Raw genomic sequence first — 17,008 nt, forward strand, 5'->3', positions numbered from 1 at the left:
CATACACCTTCCGCGAACAGACATTCAATAGGGTAGGGGTTTCCAAGGACGACTTGCACTCACAACATACACACATAAGCAATTGTAAAACAATACTAGCGCATGGCCGTGCGGTCATGCGCAGTTTATATAACAGCAGCACAGGAAGTGGCCACAGCACTTTTGCCCTTCTAGGACCTGCCAAGAGGACCAATGGAATGTGCTGCAGAGCCTGAGCACATGACCCTCGATCTCCAACGGGAGACCTTACGCTGGGCATGCTCAGTACATGCAGACAAGGACTTAGTCCCAGAGAAGTCCGCTCGCTGCTGACCAGCACTGACTTTAAAGGCAGAGACTGGAGAAGCAGCACTAACTCTCAGAACAGAGTGAGAATGAGCAAGACGCTGGGACCGACGTCCTTGCTGAGCAGGCTCCACTGCGGCTGGACAAGAATGGGAGACCGCAGCGGAAGTGGCTCGAGATTCCCCCTGTGCAGAAGCGGGAACTCGACCCCTAACATTACCCCCCCTCCTAGGGCCCCCCCCTCCTTGGGCCTCGCTACGTTCGAAGGCAACAATGAGCTGCGGGGCCCGAATGTGCTCAACAGGTTCCCAGGACCTGTCCTCGGGGCCATAACCCTTCCAGTCCACCAAATAAAATTTTTTACCACGCACCACCTTGCACCCCAAAATAGCGTTCACCTCATAATCGTCCGTAGACGAACCCGATGTCCCAGCAGATGACTCGGAAAAGCGGGACATATACACGGGTTTCAAGAGGGACACATGAAAGGTGTCGGTGATACCCAGGCGTGGCGGAAGGGCCAAACGATAGACCACAGGATTAACCTGCTCGAGGACCTTGAATGGACCCAAGTAGCGAGGAGCAAATTTAGTGGACTCAACTCGCAGCCTGATGTTACGGGCGGAGAGCCACACCAAGTCGCCAGGAGCAAAGGTCGGGGCGGGGCGCCGATGAGCATCAGCGGAGGACCTCATTCTCTCCTTAGAGGCCCGAATGGCATCCTGAGTGCGGTCCCAAATATCCCGTGCCTCCACAGCCCAGTCTGCCACCCTGGAGTCGGCGGAAGACACGGGCATAGGCACAGGTACCCGTGGATGCTGACCATAGTTGAGGAGGAATGGGGTTTGTCCAGTGGAGTCGGCAACGGCGTTGTTCAGTGCAAACTCTGCCCATGATAGCAAGGATGCCCAGTCATCCTGCCTGGCTGAAACAAAATGTCGCAGGTATGTGACCAAGGTCTGGTTGGCCCTCTCTACCAACCCATTCGTCTCGGGATGATAAGCGGAAGAGAGATTCAACTCAATACTGAGAAGACGACAGAGCTCTCTCCAGAACCGAGACGCAAACTGGGGACCCCGGTCACTGACAATTTTGTCTGGCATACCATGTAGGCGGAAGATATGTCTGATGAACAACGCTGCCAAGGCCCGTGCAGAAGGTAACCGCGGCAGCGGCACCAAATGCACCATTTTTGAGAAATGATCGGTGATGACCCAAATGATGGTACAGCCGCGAGACTTGGGCAAACCCACAACAAAGTCCATCCCGACCATCTCCCAGGGCCTATCTGCCACCGGCAAGGGATAGAGCAAACCAGCTGGCCTTTGACGCGGAGATTTATTTTTGGCGCAGGAGACACACGCCAGAACGTAATCCCTGACATCCCGGACCATATGCGGCCACCAGTACGTCCTCGCCAGTAGCTCAGATGTCCTCTTTGTCCCAAAGTGTCCACCCACCCTGGACGAATGAGCCCAAGAGAGAACCTCCGGTCGCAAATTAATGGGCACAAAAGTCTTGCCCGGAGGCACAGACTCTAGCGATACCGGCGCCACGGTTCTCAGGCTCTCGGAAGGGACAATAAGCCGAGGCTCCTCTTCCTCCTCCTCAGTTGACATAAGGGAGCGAGAGAGAGCGTCAGCACGGATATTCTTCTCCCCGGCGAGATAATGCAGGGAAAAGTGGAACCGGGAGAAGAACAGGGACCATCTGGCCTGGCGAGAATTTAGCCGCTGGGCTGTCTGCAAATAGACCAAATTTTTGTGGTCCGTGTAAACTTGGAAGGGAAACCGCGCACCTTCCAGAAGGTGTCTCCACTCCGAAAAGGCCAACTTCATTGCTAGCAACTCCCTGTCCCCGATGGAGTAGTTCCTCTCCGCTGGCGTGAAGGTCTTGGAGAAGAAGAAGCATGGATGCTTCCGACCTTGAGCATCCTTTTGGTAGAGGACTGCTCCAGCACCAACGGACGAGGCATCCACCTCCAGTAGGAATGGCTTATCCACATCGGGACGATGTAAGATGGGAGCGCTAGCAAAGTGGGACTTAATAGAAGTGAAGGCCTTGGAGACCTCTTCCGACCACAATTTGGGATTCGCTCCCTTCTTGGTGAGGGCTACCAAGGGAGCCACCAGAGTTGAGAAGTGGGGAATGAACTGGCGGTAATAGTTTATGAACCCCATAAAGCGCTGCACCGCTTTAAGAGAATGGGGCTCTTGCCAGTCCATCACAGCCTGTAGTTTGGCAGGATCCATAGCCAATCCCTGGGCGGAGATGATATAGCCCAGGAAAGGTAAGGACTCCTGCTCAAACACACACTTCTCCAACTTTGCGTAAAGAGAGTTTGCCCGTAGGAGGTCGAAGACTCTGCCAACATCTCTCCGGTGGGAGTCAATATCTGGAGAAAAGATGAGAATATCATCCAGATAGACTACAACCGAAGTGGAAAGCATATCCCGGAAGATGTCGTTGACAAAGTCTTGAAAAACGGCAGGTGCATTACAGAGCCCGAAGGGCATCACCAGATACTCATAGTGCCCATCTCTGGTGTTAAATGCCGTTTTCCACTCGTCCCCCTCACGGATGCGAATCAGGTTGTAAGCACCCCGCAGATCTAGTTTCGTAAACACTCTAGCTCCCCGAAGCCTATCGAAAAGCTCAGATATCAACGGCAAAGGGTACTTGTTCTTAACTGTGATAGCATTAAGACCCCTGTAGTCTATGCATGGACGTAGTTCTCCATTCTTCTTCTGCACGAAGAAGAACCCTGCCCCAGCAGGTGACACTGACTTCCTAATGAACCCTCTTGCCAGATTCTCTTGTATGTACTGAGACATTGCCTCCGTTTCCGGGAGAGATAATGGGTAGACTCGACCCCGGGGAGGCTCAGCACCAGGCAAGAGATCGATAGGACAGTCATAGGGGCGATGGGGCGGAAGGGTCTCCGCCGCCTTCTTGGAGAACACGTCTGCATAAGACCAATATTGCTTGGGGAGAGAGGATAGATCTGCGGGTACCTCAGTAGTAGCAACCTGAACGCACTCTCGGTGACACCTACCCCCACATGATTCACCCCATCCCAGAATTCTGCCTGAGGACCACTCGATGTGAGGAGAGTGGTACCGTAGCCAAGGTATCCCCAACAGGACCTCATCAATACCCTCAGGAATGACGAGTAGAGAAATAATCTCCTGATGGGATGGCGACAGGGACAGAGTAACAGGGATGGTCTGATGTGTTATCTGTGCGGGGAGTGTCGACCCATTCACCACTCGTACCGTTACTGGTTGGGATAGCATAACCAGGGGTATTGCGTGACGTTGGGCGAAGGCAGAAGACATAAAATTGCCCTCCGCCCCAGAATCGACGCAGAGGTCTACCGAGTGGGAGGATGAGCCAAAGGTAATTGTCCCCTTAAAGGACAATTTGGAGGCAAACGTCGCAGTGTCTAGTGCACCTCCACCTACTACCACTAGACGCTGACGTTTCCTCGACCGCTGATGACATCTGGTGGCAAGATGTCCTGACTGTTGGCAAACCTGGCAACCCTGGAGTGCACGAGCAGTCTGGGACTTAGATCCCGCTCGTGACACCACCTTAGGTTCCTGAACCTCAGGAGCCTGAACTGGAGATTCCAAAGGTTTGGCGAAGGTGGGAGCCAGCCGAAACCTCTGCCTACACTGGGCTCGCTCTAACCTCCGCTCGTGAAAACGGCGGTCAATGCGAGTAGATACTGCTATTAACTCCTCCAGTGTGGCGGGAATCTCCCTAGTGGCCAGAGCGTCCTTAACGTGGTCAGCCAGCCCCCTCCAAAATATAGGGATAAGGGCTTTATCCGACCACTCCAGCTCAGATGCCAGAGTGCGGAAATGGACGGCAAAAAGGCTGACCAAGGACGAGCCCTGAGTCAGTGCCAACAGTTGGAGCGCCGTGTCATGGGTGACACGAGGTCCAAGAAAGACCTGTTTCAGAGTGCTCAGGAATAACGGAGCACTCTGCACCACATGATCGCCACGCTCCCACAGCGGCGTAGCCCACTGCAACGCCCTGTCCGACAATAAGGAAATTATAAAGCCCACCTTAGCCCGCTCTGTAGGGAAACGAGAGGCCAGAAGCTCGAGATGTATTGAGCACTGACTCACGAAACCCCTACAGGACTTACTGTCACCAGAAAATTTCTCTGGTAGCGGGAGGCGAGATAGCGTCGGTACAGGAGCGGCAGTGGACAAGGTAGCTGCAGCCACACTTGCAGCCTGAACAGCGACAGCAGTAACATCCACAGCTGAGGTTGAACGCTCAAAAGCCGCCAACCTTCCCTCCAGCTGCTGGATGTACCGCTGTAAACGCTGATCGTCCGCCATTTTACTAGCCAGACCCTGGCGCTAGTATTCTGTTAGGACTGGCGGAACGCACCAAGACAGATGATAAAGGTGCGTTCGCAGTCCGGGGTCCACCGTGCAGGTGAGAACCTGCTGCTAGCAATTAGCAGACAATATGGCGGTACACTAAAGTATACACGCGTGGGTTAAACCTCACCCAGCGTGAAGAAAGCGATCCTGTTAATTCACAGGACCGCAGTACCGCACTAGTGCGCGAGCAAGTGGTCAGCGGACTTAACCCCAGAAGGGATTGGAGCCCGATTAGACCCTTGCTGGCGTAACACCGCAACTGGGTGTGTAGAGAACCTTAAGCAATCTGTGCACAAGAGTGCGAGCGATGCCGCACTAACGGACGCCACTAACCACCCAGACTCGGGTATGGAAAGCGCAAGGCAGGCGCACGGCGCCGTACTGGCAGGCACAGCTACAGGACGCTGTGATGTGTGTTAGTGCTGTAGGCTAAGTCGGGCGCTAGGTAGCAGCCATACACCTTCCGCGAACAGACATTCAATAGGGTAGGGGTTTCCAAGGACGACTTGCACTCACAACATACACACATAAGCAATTGTAAAACAATACTAGCGCATGGCCGTGCGGTCATGCGCAGTTTATATAACAGCAGCACAGGAAGTGGCCACAGCACTTTTGCCCTTCTAGGACCTGCCAAGAGGACCAATGGAATGTGCTGCAGAGCCTGAGCACATGACCCTCGATCTCCAACGGGAGACCTTACGCTGGGCATGCTCAGTACATGCAGACAAGGACTTAGTCCCAGAGAAGTCCGCTCGCTGCTGACCAGCACTGACTTTAAAGGCAGAGACTGGAGAAGCAGCACTAACTCTCAGAACAGAGTGAGAATGAGCAAGACGCTGGGACCGACGTCCTTGCTGAGCAGGCTCCACTGCGGCTGGACAAGAATGGGAGACCGCAGCGGAAGTGGCTCGAGATTCCCCCTGTGCAGAAGCGGGAACTCGACCCCTAACAGATGGCACACACAGGGATGGCACTCTAGCAGAAATGTCAATCTTAATCTCCCACAAAAAAAAAAAAAAAAAACAGGGAGTGTCCAACAATTACTATCTCCCTGCAGTAATCTCAGCCAGGTATGGCAGGCAGCAATAAGGAGTGGACTGATGCACAAATTAAATAAAAAGTGTGGACAAACAAAAAAGATAGCTGTGCAGAAAGGAAGGAACAAGAGGATTTGTGCTTTGAAAAAAGCAGTTGGTTTGCACAGCGGCGTACACACAGCAATGCAGCTATCAGGGAGCCTTCTTGGGCAGCCCAATGAGCTACAGCGCTGAGGGGGAAAAAAAAAAAAATGTAGCTTCCACTGTCCCTGCACACCGAAGGTGGTGTTGGGCAGTGGAAATCGCTACAGCACAAGCGGTTTGGTGGTTAATGGACCCTGCCTAACGCTATCCCTGCTTCTGACGAAGCGGCAGCAACCTCTCCCTAAGCTCAGATCAGCAGCAGTAACATGGCGGTCGGCGGGAACGCCCCTGTGACGCCGCAGACAGCAAGCCAATCACTGCAATGCCCTTCTCTAAGATGGTGGGGACCAGGACCTATGTCATCACGCTGCCCACACTCTGCGTTTACCTTCATTGGCTGAGAAATGGCGCTTTTCGCGTCATTGAAACGCGAATTGGGGCGAAAGTCGCGTACCGCATGGCCGACCCCGCACAGGGGTCGGATCGGGTTTCATGAAACCCGACTTTGCCAAAAGTCGGCGACTTTTGAAAATGAACGCCCCGTTTCGCTCAACCCTACTGATAGCGAGACCGCTACGTCATCATCTCGTGAGACTGCAATGCACTTTTGGGACCAGAGCGTCGCGAGGAGCATTGGTAAACACCTCGCCTGGATCCGGGGGCCGACAGAGGGTGAGTATAGAGCTATTTTTTATTTTAATTCTTTTTTTTAGCAGGAATATGGTGTTCATGTTGCTATATACTACGTGAGCTGAGTTAGATACTGTGTGGGCTGTGTTATATACTACATCTCTGTGCTATATACTATGTGGGCTGTGCTATATACTACATGGCCGTGTTATATATTACATCGCTGTGCTTTATAGTACGTGGCTGTGCAATATACTACGTGTCTGCTATATACTACGTGGCTGTGCTATCTACTGCGTGGGCTGTGTTATATACTACATCGCTGTGCTATATACTACATGGCTGTGCTATATACTACGTAGCTGTGCTATATACGACGCGACCAATCAGCGATATTGGCGCGGAATTTAACCCCCACTCACAGTGCGACGTACATACATACAACCATATTCTAGAATACCCAATGCGTTAGAATCGAGCCACCATCTTGTATATATATAATCATCTAAGGGTCTGTTTGTCTATAATGGAAATCCCGTGTCACTGATTGGTCACAGGTGGCTGGCGCGGCCACTCAGCAACAGGTGCACTCAGGCCATGAACCGTAAATTGGTGCAGGATTTAAATCACGCTCCGCTGATTGCTCGCGCCTGGCTGGCCGGGACCAATCAGCGATATTGCAGCAGGATTTAAACACCACTTCGTAAAAAAAGTGCATACATATTCTAGAATACCCGATGCTTTAGGATGGGGCCACCATTTAGTAGATATATAATAGCAAGGCCGATGTTTATGACTGAACGTTTAATTTAAAAAAAATGTAAAACAAAATGGTGTGGGCTCCCACGCAATTTTCTGCGCCAGATGGGGAAAGCCGACAGCCGGGGGCCAATATTTGTAGCTTTGGAAGGGGGTAATACCCATGGTCCCTCCCAGGATATGAATATCAGCCCACAGCTGTCTGCATAGCCTTTACTGGGTATTAAAATAGGGGGACCCAAAAAAAAAATTATGTGGGGTCCCCCTATAATTTATAGCCAGAAAGGCTACGCAGACAGCTACGGGCTAATATTGATAGCCTAGAGAGCAGCCATAGATATTGCCCCCCCCCCCTGCCCCCCGGCTACAAATACCAGCCCACAGTTGCCCCAGAAATGGCGCATCTGTAAGATGCACCAATTCCGGCACTTAGCCCCTCTCTTCCCACTCCCGTGTAGCGGTGGGATATGGGGTAATAAGGGGTTAATGTCACCTTGCTATTGTAAGGTGACATTAAGCCAGGTTAATAATGGAGAAGCGTCAATAAGACGCCTCTCCATTATTAATCCTAGAGTAATAAAAGAGTTAAAAAAGAAGTAAAGACACAGCCAGAAAAAAATATTTTATTATTCTTAATTTCACCATACTTACCATACTCGATCGCCTGCAAAAAACGTAAAATAATAAACCATATACTACATGTCCGACGCAGTCCAAATAATAAAGAGTGTCTCACGACGATCTCCCCTATAGAACAGTGACATTGGGTGATGAAACTTCTCTATAGGACCCTCAGTGACACACTGACAGGAGACAATGGCTCCTGCAGTGCATCACTGAGAGGTTACTATAGTTCACTGGTCTCACTTTATGGCAATTGCTGCGTGGGAACTTTCTCACACAGCAATGCCAAAAGTGAGACTAGGGACTATTTTCTCACAGGATCGTAGGAATACATTGTGAGGAATACATTGTGGAAGGATACCTTCCATCATTGTATTCCTGGAGCCCCTGGAGAGCGGTCGCATCTCCATGGGAGATCGTCGTGGGACACTCGTTTTAATTGGATTTCTGCGGATCAGGGAGTATAGTGTTTATTATTTTAATATAACAATTGTGACAATGGCTTCGGGGATCAAAGTGACAAGTGATGGTGAGTATGTAATCTATGTTTAATATACTGTATGTCTATATGTATGTTGTATGCATGTACTGTATGTATGTGTTTTATGGCTTATGTTGCATGTCGTATAGTGCATGGTGTATGGTGCATGTCGCATGTTGCATGACGCATGTTGTTGCATGTCGCATGTTGTAGCATGTCGCATGTTGTCACATGTCGCATGTCGCATGTTGTTGCATGTCGCATGTCATCGCATGTTGCATGTCATTGCATGTTGTATGCTGCATGTTGCCACATGTCACATTTCGCATGTTGTCGCATGTAGTCGCATGTTGCATGTCGTCACATGTTGTCGCAAGTTGCATCTTGTCGCATGTTGCATGTCACATGTTGTCGCATGTTGCATGTCACGTGTTGCATGAAGCATGCTGCATGTCGCATGTTGTCGCATGTCATCGCATGTTGCATGTCACATGTTGCCGCATGTTGCATGTCACATGTTGCATGTCGCATGTTGTTGCATGTTGTCGCATGTTGTTGCATGTTGCATGTCATCGCATGGTGCATGTCATCGCTTGTTGTCGCATGTTGTTGCATGTTGCATGTTGTCGCATGTCGCCGCATGTTGTATGTCACATGTTGCATGTCACATGTCGCATGTCGCATGCCGTCGCATATTGTATGTCACATGTTGCATGTCACATGTTGCATGTTGCATGTTGTCGCATGTTGTCGCATGTTGCATGTCGTTGCATGTTGCATGTCGTCGCATGTTGCATGTCACATGTTGTGTGTAGCATGTTGTCGCATGTTGCATGTCATATGTTGTTGCATGTTGTATGTAGTATGATGTATGTTGTGTGTTGTATGTGCACACAGTGTAGACGAGTCCGGCTCTGCTACATTTGGATGCCTGACAGATGATTGCCGGAGATAACTCTCCAGCGATCACCTACACTACAGCGTTCTCACAAACAGTTGATCAGCTGTTTGCGAGAAGCAGACTAGTGACCGGAGACAAGTCCCGGTCACGTGCACGGCAGTTCTCGCGATAACATAAGTTATCGCGAGAACTGCAGTGGACGATGAACTTCTGGCGGCGGGAGAGGTGAGCCGGCAGACATGCGTAGTAAGCTGCTTGTACGCAGTTTCTACGCATGTGACTAATCATTAGATACGATTTTATTGCGTCTAATGATAGTCTATGGTAAATATATGGCGCGGCGACGGAGCGTCGCTGCTTTGTAAACAGACATGCTGCATTCTGAAAAGACGCGCCGCATGTCCGTTTACGTGGGTCTGCCGCCTCCGTGTTTTACCGCATAGTGGAGACAGGATTTTATGAAATTCCCTCCACTATGCTGTAACATCTGGACGCTGCGTATTTGATGCTGCGGCTCTACGCAGCGTCAAACACGCAGTGTTTCCTGAACGTGGAAACATACGCTTACAATGCTGAAGCAATGCAAGGATAAGGCAGGTGACCTGCCAGTGACCTCAGGATCAGGATTGCATCAGGATTTGGTCAGGATTTTACTCAGGTAAAATCCTGACCAAATCCTGATGCAATCCTGAACGCGGACACATACCCTGAACCTCATGTTTGCACTTTAAGGGCTTGTTTTCACTTGCGAGGAACACGTCCATGTCTCGCATGTGGAAACGAAGCTCTGGTGCCGGCACTCCGGAGCGGAGCGTGCGGCTCCATGTGTTCCTATGTGGCCGCACGCTCTGCTCCCAAGCGCCGGCGCGAGAGCTTCGTTTCCACATGCGAGACACGGACGTGTTCCTCGCAAGTGAAAACAAGCCCTTAAAGTGACACTTCTTTTGCACACTTTGCACTTTTTACTCACCTACTTTTTATAACACTGATTGGATTGTTATTCTTGGAGGTATCTTATTTTGCATTATATATTTTCCTTCTGGGTCCAGTAAGTTACATTTTGTCTCAATGCATACTGCTTTATTTTATTATATTTTAAGTCTGGCATAATTATTATTCTCTCATGTGCACACTTTTAAATTCTATTTTTTGTACTACTGTGACTTGTATTAGAACAATAGTAGTGGACAGTATAAAATCAAACGGGCAAGATTTATAGGCTAAATAAAAATAAAATAATAGTAGTGCGATTGTGCCCAAAGTGCCGGATAGAATGCACGTGAAGAACTATCCCCACTAAATAAATGAATGGCAGACCATTCGGTTATAAATACAACAGAAGAACCTACGTATGGAAGTCAAAATATCAATAAATACAGATAAAGTACCAATGAAAAAAGGCCAAAAAAATTAAAATGAATGTGATACTTAAAATTAAGGAAGAGATGAAGTCAAACGATGACAATCAAATAAAATGCCTTTATTAAAAAATAATATGAATATACATATTTATTTGGGCAATAATTGACAACAACAATATGTGCCTGTAACTGGAGGGGAATTAATACAAAAAAATAATATATAGCAATAGTAGTGAAATGTTTATAACGGAAACGGACTCCACAGGAGGTGAGGTAAGTATATAAAAAATAAAAAATAATAAATAATCAGGTACTCTAAAATGTCTGGCTCTGCATAGGTGGTACGAGGTAGAATGTGTACATAAAAATTATATATATAAAAATATATGAATAGATGTGTATGGAAAGAGTGCATGTGTATGTATATATGTGAGAGGTATATCAATTGTGCAAAAATCAAAGAAAGAAAAAATATATATAAAAGAAAATGAAAAAGTGAAAAAATAATTAATTAAAAAACGGGTAAAAAATGTGAGTAAAATATATATACAGTGCCTACAAGTAGTATTCAACCCCCTGCAGATTTAGCAGGTTTAATAAGATGCAAATAAGTTAGAGCCTTCAAACTTCAAACAAGAGCAGGATTTATTAACAGATGCATAAATCTTACAAACCAAAAATTTTTATTGCTCAGTTAAATTTTTATAAATTTTAAACATAAAAGTGTGGGTCAATTATTATTCAACCCCTAGGTTTAATATTTTGTGGAATAACCTTTGTTTGCAATTACAGCTAATAATCGTCTTTTATAAGACCTGATCAGGCCGGCACAGGTCTCTGGAGTTATCTTGGCCCACTCCTCCATGCAGATCTTCTCCAAGTTATCTAGGTTCTTTGGGTGTCTCATGTGGACTTTAATCTTGAGCTCCTTCCACAAGTTTTCAATTGGGTTAAGGTCAGGAGACTGACAAGGTCAGGAGACTGACTAGGCCACTGCAACACCTTGATTTTTTGCCTCTTGAACCAGGCCTTGGTTTTCTTGGCTATGTGCCTTGGGTCTTTGTCTTGTTGGAAGATGAAATGACGACCCATCTTAAGATCCTTGATGGAGGAGCGGAGGTTCTTGGCCAAAATCTCCAGGTAGGCCGTGCTATCCATCTTCCCATGGATGCGGACCAGATGGCCAGGCCCCTTGGCTGAGAAACAGCCCCACAGCATGATGCTGCCACCACCATGCTTGACTGTAGGGATGGTATTCTTGGGGTCGTATGCAGTGCCATCCAGTCTCCAAACGTCACGTGTGTGGTTGGCACCAAAGATCTCGATCTTGGTCTCATCAGACCAGAGAACCTTGAACCAGTCAGTCTCAGAGTCCTCCAAGTGATCATGAGCAAACTGTAGACGAGCCTTGACATGACGCTTTGAAAGTAAAGGTACCTTATGGGCTCGTCTGGAACGGAGACCATTGAGGTGGAGTACGTTACTTGTGGTATTGACTGAAACCAATGTCCCCACTGCCATGAGATCTTCCCGGAGCTCCTTCCTTGTTGTCCTTGGGTTAGCCTTGACTCTTCGGACAAGCCTGGCCTCGGCACGGGAGGAAACTTTCAAAGGCAGTCCAGGCCGTGGAAGGCTAACAGTAGTTCCATAAGCCTTCCACTTCCGGATGATGCTCCCAACAGTGGAGACAAGTAGGCCCAACTCCTTGGAAAGGGTTTTGTACCCCTTGCCAGCCTTGTGACCCTCCACGATCTTGTCTCTGATGGCCTTGGAATGCTCCTTTGTCTTTCCCATGTTGACCATGTATGAGTGCTGTTCACAAGTTTGGGGAGGGTCTTAAATAGTCAGAAAAGGCTGAAAAAAGAGATAATTAATCCAAACATGTGAAGCTCATTGTTCTTTGTGCCTGAACTACTTCTTAATACTTTAGGGGAACCAAACAGAATTCTGGTGGGTTGAGGGGTTGAATAATAAATGACCCTCTGAAAAGACTTTTCACAATTTTTAAAAAAAATAAACAAAGAAATAACATTCTTTTTTGCTGCAGTGCATTTCACACTTCCAAGCTGATCTACAGTCCAAATGTCACAATGCCAAGTTAATTCCAAATGTGTAAACCTGCTAATTCTGCAGGGGGTTGAATACTACTTGTAGGCACTGTATGTGCTCAAAATAATAATATCAATGTATGTAAATAATAAAAAATAAATAAATAAAAGTGTGTGCAAAAAACAATAGTGGACTAATGTATGTGAAAAATATATATATATGTATATATATGATAAAATAAAATAAAAAACAAAAAACAAGATGAATGTGTGTATATATTGATGTGAAAGTAATAAATAGTGTAGTAGAAGAACAATGTTAGTACACTAAAATAAATAAGTAAGGTGCCCAACCAGGTATGTACAAACAGGAAAGCCGGAAAAACCGTCACATGCGGTAACTATGCCGGAATACACCGTAATGTTAAAAGGCAATCAGGTCAGCACCACCACAGTGTAAAAAGGTAAAGTGCAATGTGCATATGTGCAGAGTAAATGGCGTTTGTACCTAGGAACGCCAGAGCCATAGATTGAAGAAGCAAGGCACAGAACGTGGAGTACCAGAAAGTAAGATACTAATAGCAACAAATAGCTAATTACCTCCTCCTGAAGCAGCCCGATCCTCCAGATACAGCGCACCCCGACGCGCGTTTCGGACTGTGTCCTTCATCAGGGGGTGATGTATAGGAAGAACCGGAGGTCTATTTATATCATGGGGGATACCGCCGATGAAAGGAGCTGAAGCTTAGCGGCGCATGCGCGACCCAGAGACCCGGAAGTGCACGAGGACGCCATGCAACCCGGCAGAGGGACCCGTGCCGCGCACGCGCACAGCGACAGCACCTAATCATCAAATAGCGTATGTATCAAAAAATGCCGATGAGAGGAGCAGGCGCATAGCGGCGCATGCGCCGCCAGGAGGACACGGAGGTGTGCGGAACCCGTGCCGTGACATCATGCAGAGAAAGGCTGCAATGATGACACATGCACAGGACGCAAAACCAGCGGGCCACAGGCGGCGCACGCGCACAGCGAGTGCAACCGATCATGGGACAGGGAAAAGGTATGCAAGGTAACTAATATCTGAGAAATACCAACGTCAGATTATAACAGGTATGATTAAATAACATATCTTATCAAGATTGTGATGACATAAGAGGGCTACATAAATACAGATATAACACCAACAATTTACATAAACATAAATAGACAATAAGGACAAAACATAATAATCACATAGAAACAACGGAAACGAATATATGAAAAAAAAAATATATATATATATATATAATCAGGAGGGCGTTAAACTAGAAGAAGAGGGGACGGGAAGAAAAACATTAGACTTGAACAAAGAAGATCCAGGAAAACATACTCAGAAGGGAGGTAAGAACATTTCTAAAACAATCCACAGCGAGGAGATTGGAACAAAACAAAATCCTCTAAACTGCATGCTTGCAAACGCCAGAAGACTGACAAACAAGATGGAAGAACTAGAAGCAGAAATATCTACAGGTAACTTTGACATAGTGGGAATAACCGAGACATGGTTAGATGAAAGCTATGACTGGGCAGTTAACTTACAGGGTTACAGTCTGTTTAGAAAGGATCGTAAAAATCGGAGAGGAGGAGGGGTTTGTCTCTATGTAAAGTCTTGTCTAAAGTCCACTTTAAGGGAGGATATTAGCGAAGGAAATGAGGATGTCGAGTCCATATGGGTCGAAATTCATGGAGGGAAAAATGGTAACAAAATTCTCATTGGGGTCTGTTACAAACCCCCAAATATAACAGAAACCATGGAAAGTCTACTTCTAAAGCAGATAGATGAAGCTGCAACCCATAATGAGGTCCTGGTTATGGGGGACTTTAACTACACGGATATTAACTGGGAAACAGAAACCTGTGAAACCCATAAAGGCAACAGGTTTCTGCTAATAACCAAGAAAAATTATCTTTCACAATTGGTGCAGAATCCAACCAGAGGAGCAGCACTTTTAGACCTAATACTATCTAATAGACCTGACAGAATAACAAATCTGCAGGTGGTCGGGCATCTAGGAAATAGCGACCACAATATTGTACAGTTTCACCTGTCTTTCACTAGGGGGACTTGTCAGGGAGTCACAAAAACACTGAACTTTAGGAAGGCAAAGTTTGACCAGCTTAGAGATGCCCTTAATCTGGTAGACTGGGACAATATCCTCAGAACTAATAATACAGATAATAAATGGGAAATGTTTAAGAACATCCTAAATAGGCAGTGTAAGCGGTTTATACCTTGTGGGAATAAAAGGACTAGAAATAGGAAAAACCCAATGTGGCTAAACAAAGAAGTAAGACAGGCAATTAACAGTAAAAGGAAAGCATTTGCACTACTAAAGCAGTATGGCACCATTGAAGCTCTAAAAAACTATAGGGAGAAAAATACTTTATCTAAAAAACTAATTAAAGCTGCCAAAAAGGAAACAGAGAAGCACATTGCTAAGGAGAGTAAAACTAATCCCAAACTGTTCTTCAACTATATCAATAGTAAAAGAATAAAAACTGAAAATGTAGGCCCCTTAAAAAATAGTGAGGAAAGAATGGTTGTAGATGACGAGGAAAAAGCTAACATATTAAACACCTTCTTCTCCACGGTATTCACGGTGGAGAATGAAATGCTAGGTGAAATCCCAAGAAACAATGAAAACCCTATATTAAGGGTCACCAATCTAACCCAAGAAGAGGTGCGAAACCGGCTAAATAAGATTAAAATAGATAAATCTCCGGGTCCGGATGGCATACACCCACGAGTACTAAGAGAACTAAGTAATGTAATAGATAAACCATTATTTCTTATTTTTAGGGACTCTATAGCGACAGGGTCTGTTCCGCAGGATTGGCGCATAGCAAATGTGGTGCCAATATTCAAAAAGGGCTCTAAAAGTGAACCTGGAAATTATAGGCCAGTAAGTCTAACCTCTATTGTTGGTAAAATATTTGAAGGGTTTCTGAGGGATGTTATTCTGGATTATCTCAATGAGAATAACTGTTTAACTCCATATCAGCATGGGTTTATGAGAAATCGCTCCTGTCAAACCAATCTAATCAGTTTTTATGAAGGGGTAAGCTATAGGCTGGACCACGGTGAGTCATTGGACGTGGTATATCTCGATTTTTCCAAAGCGTTTGATACCGTGCCGCACAAGAGGTTGGTACACAAAATGAGAATGCTTGGTCTGGGGGAAATTGTGTGTAAATGGGTTAGTAACTGGCTTAGTGATAGAAAGCAGAGGGTGGCTATAAATGGTATAGTCTCTAACTGGGTCGCTGTGACCAGTGGGGTACCGCAGGGGTCAGTATTGGGGCCTGTTCTCTTCAACATATTCATTAATGATCTGGTAGAAGGTTTACACAGTAAAATATCGATATTTGCAGATGATACAAAACTATGTAAAGTAGTTAATACAAGAGAAGATAGTATTCTGCTACAGATGGATCTGGATAAGTTGGAAACTTGGGCTGAAAGGTGGCAGATGAGGTTTAACAATGATAAATGTAAGGTTATACACATGGGAAGAAGGAATCAATGTCACCATTACACACTGAATGGGAAACCACTGGGTAAATCTGACAGGGAGAAGGACTTGGGGATCCTAGTTAATGATAAACTTACCTGGAGCAGCCAGTGCCAGGCAGCAGCTGCCAAGGCAAACAGGATCATGGGGTGCATTAAAAGAGGTCTGGATACACATGATGAGAGCATTATACTGCCTCTGTACAAATCCCTAGTTAGACCGCACATGGAGTACTGTGTCCAGTTTTGGGCACCGGTGCTCAGGAAGGATATAATGGAACTAGAGAGAGTACAAAGGAGGGCAACAAAATTAATAAAGGGGATGGGAGAACTACAATACCCAGATAGATTAGCGAAATTAGGATTATTTAGTCTAGAAAAAAGACGACTGAGGGGCGATCTAATAACCATGTATAAGTATATAAGGGGACAATACAAATATCTCGCTGAGGATCTGTTTATACCAAGGAAGGTGACGGGCACAAGGGGGCATTCTTTGCGTCTGGAGGAGAGAAGGTTTTTCCACCAACATAGAAGAGGATTCTTTACTGTTAGGGCAGTGAGAATCTGGAATTGCTTGCCTGAGGAGGTGGTGATGGCGAACTCAGTCGAGGGGTTCAAGAGAGGCCTGGATGTCTTCCTGGAGCAGAACAATATTGTATCATACAATTAGGTTCTGTAGAAGGACGTAGATCTGGGGATTTATTATGATGGAATATAGGCTGAACTGGATGGACAAATGTCTTTTTTCGGCCTTACTAACTATGTTACTATGT

This window comes from Ranitomeya imitator, chromosome 4 (assembly GCF_032444005.1).
Source record: "Ranitomeya imitator isolate aRanImi1 chromosome 4, aRanImi1.pri, whole genome shotgun sequence".
Taxonomy (NCBI): domain Eukaryota; kingdom Metazoa; phylum Chordata; class Amphibia; order Anura; family Dendrobatidae; genus Ranitomeya; species Ranitomeya imitator.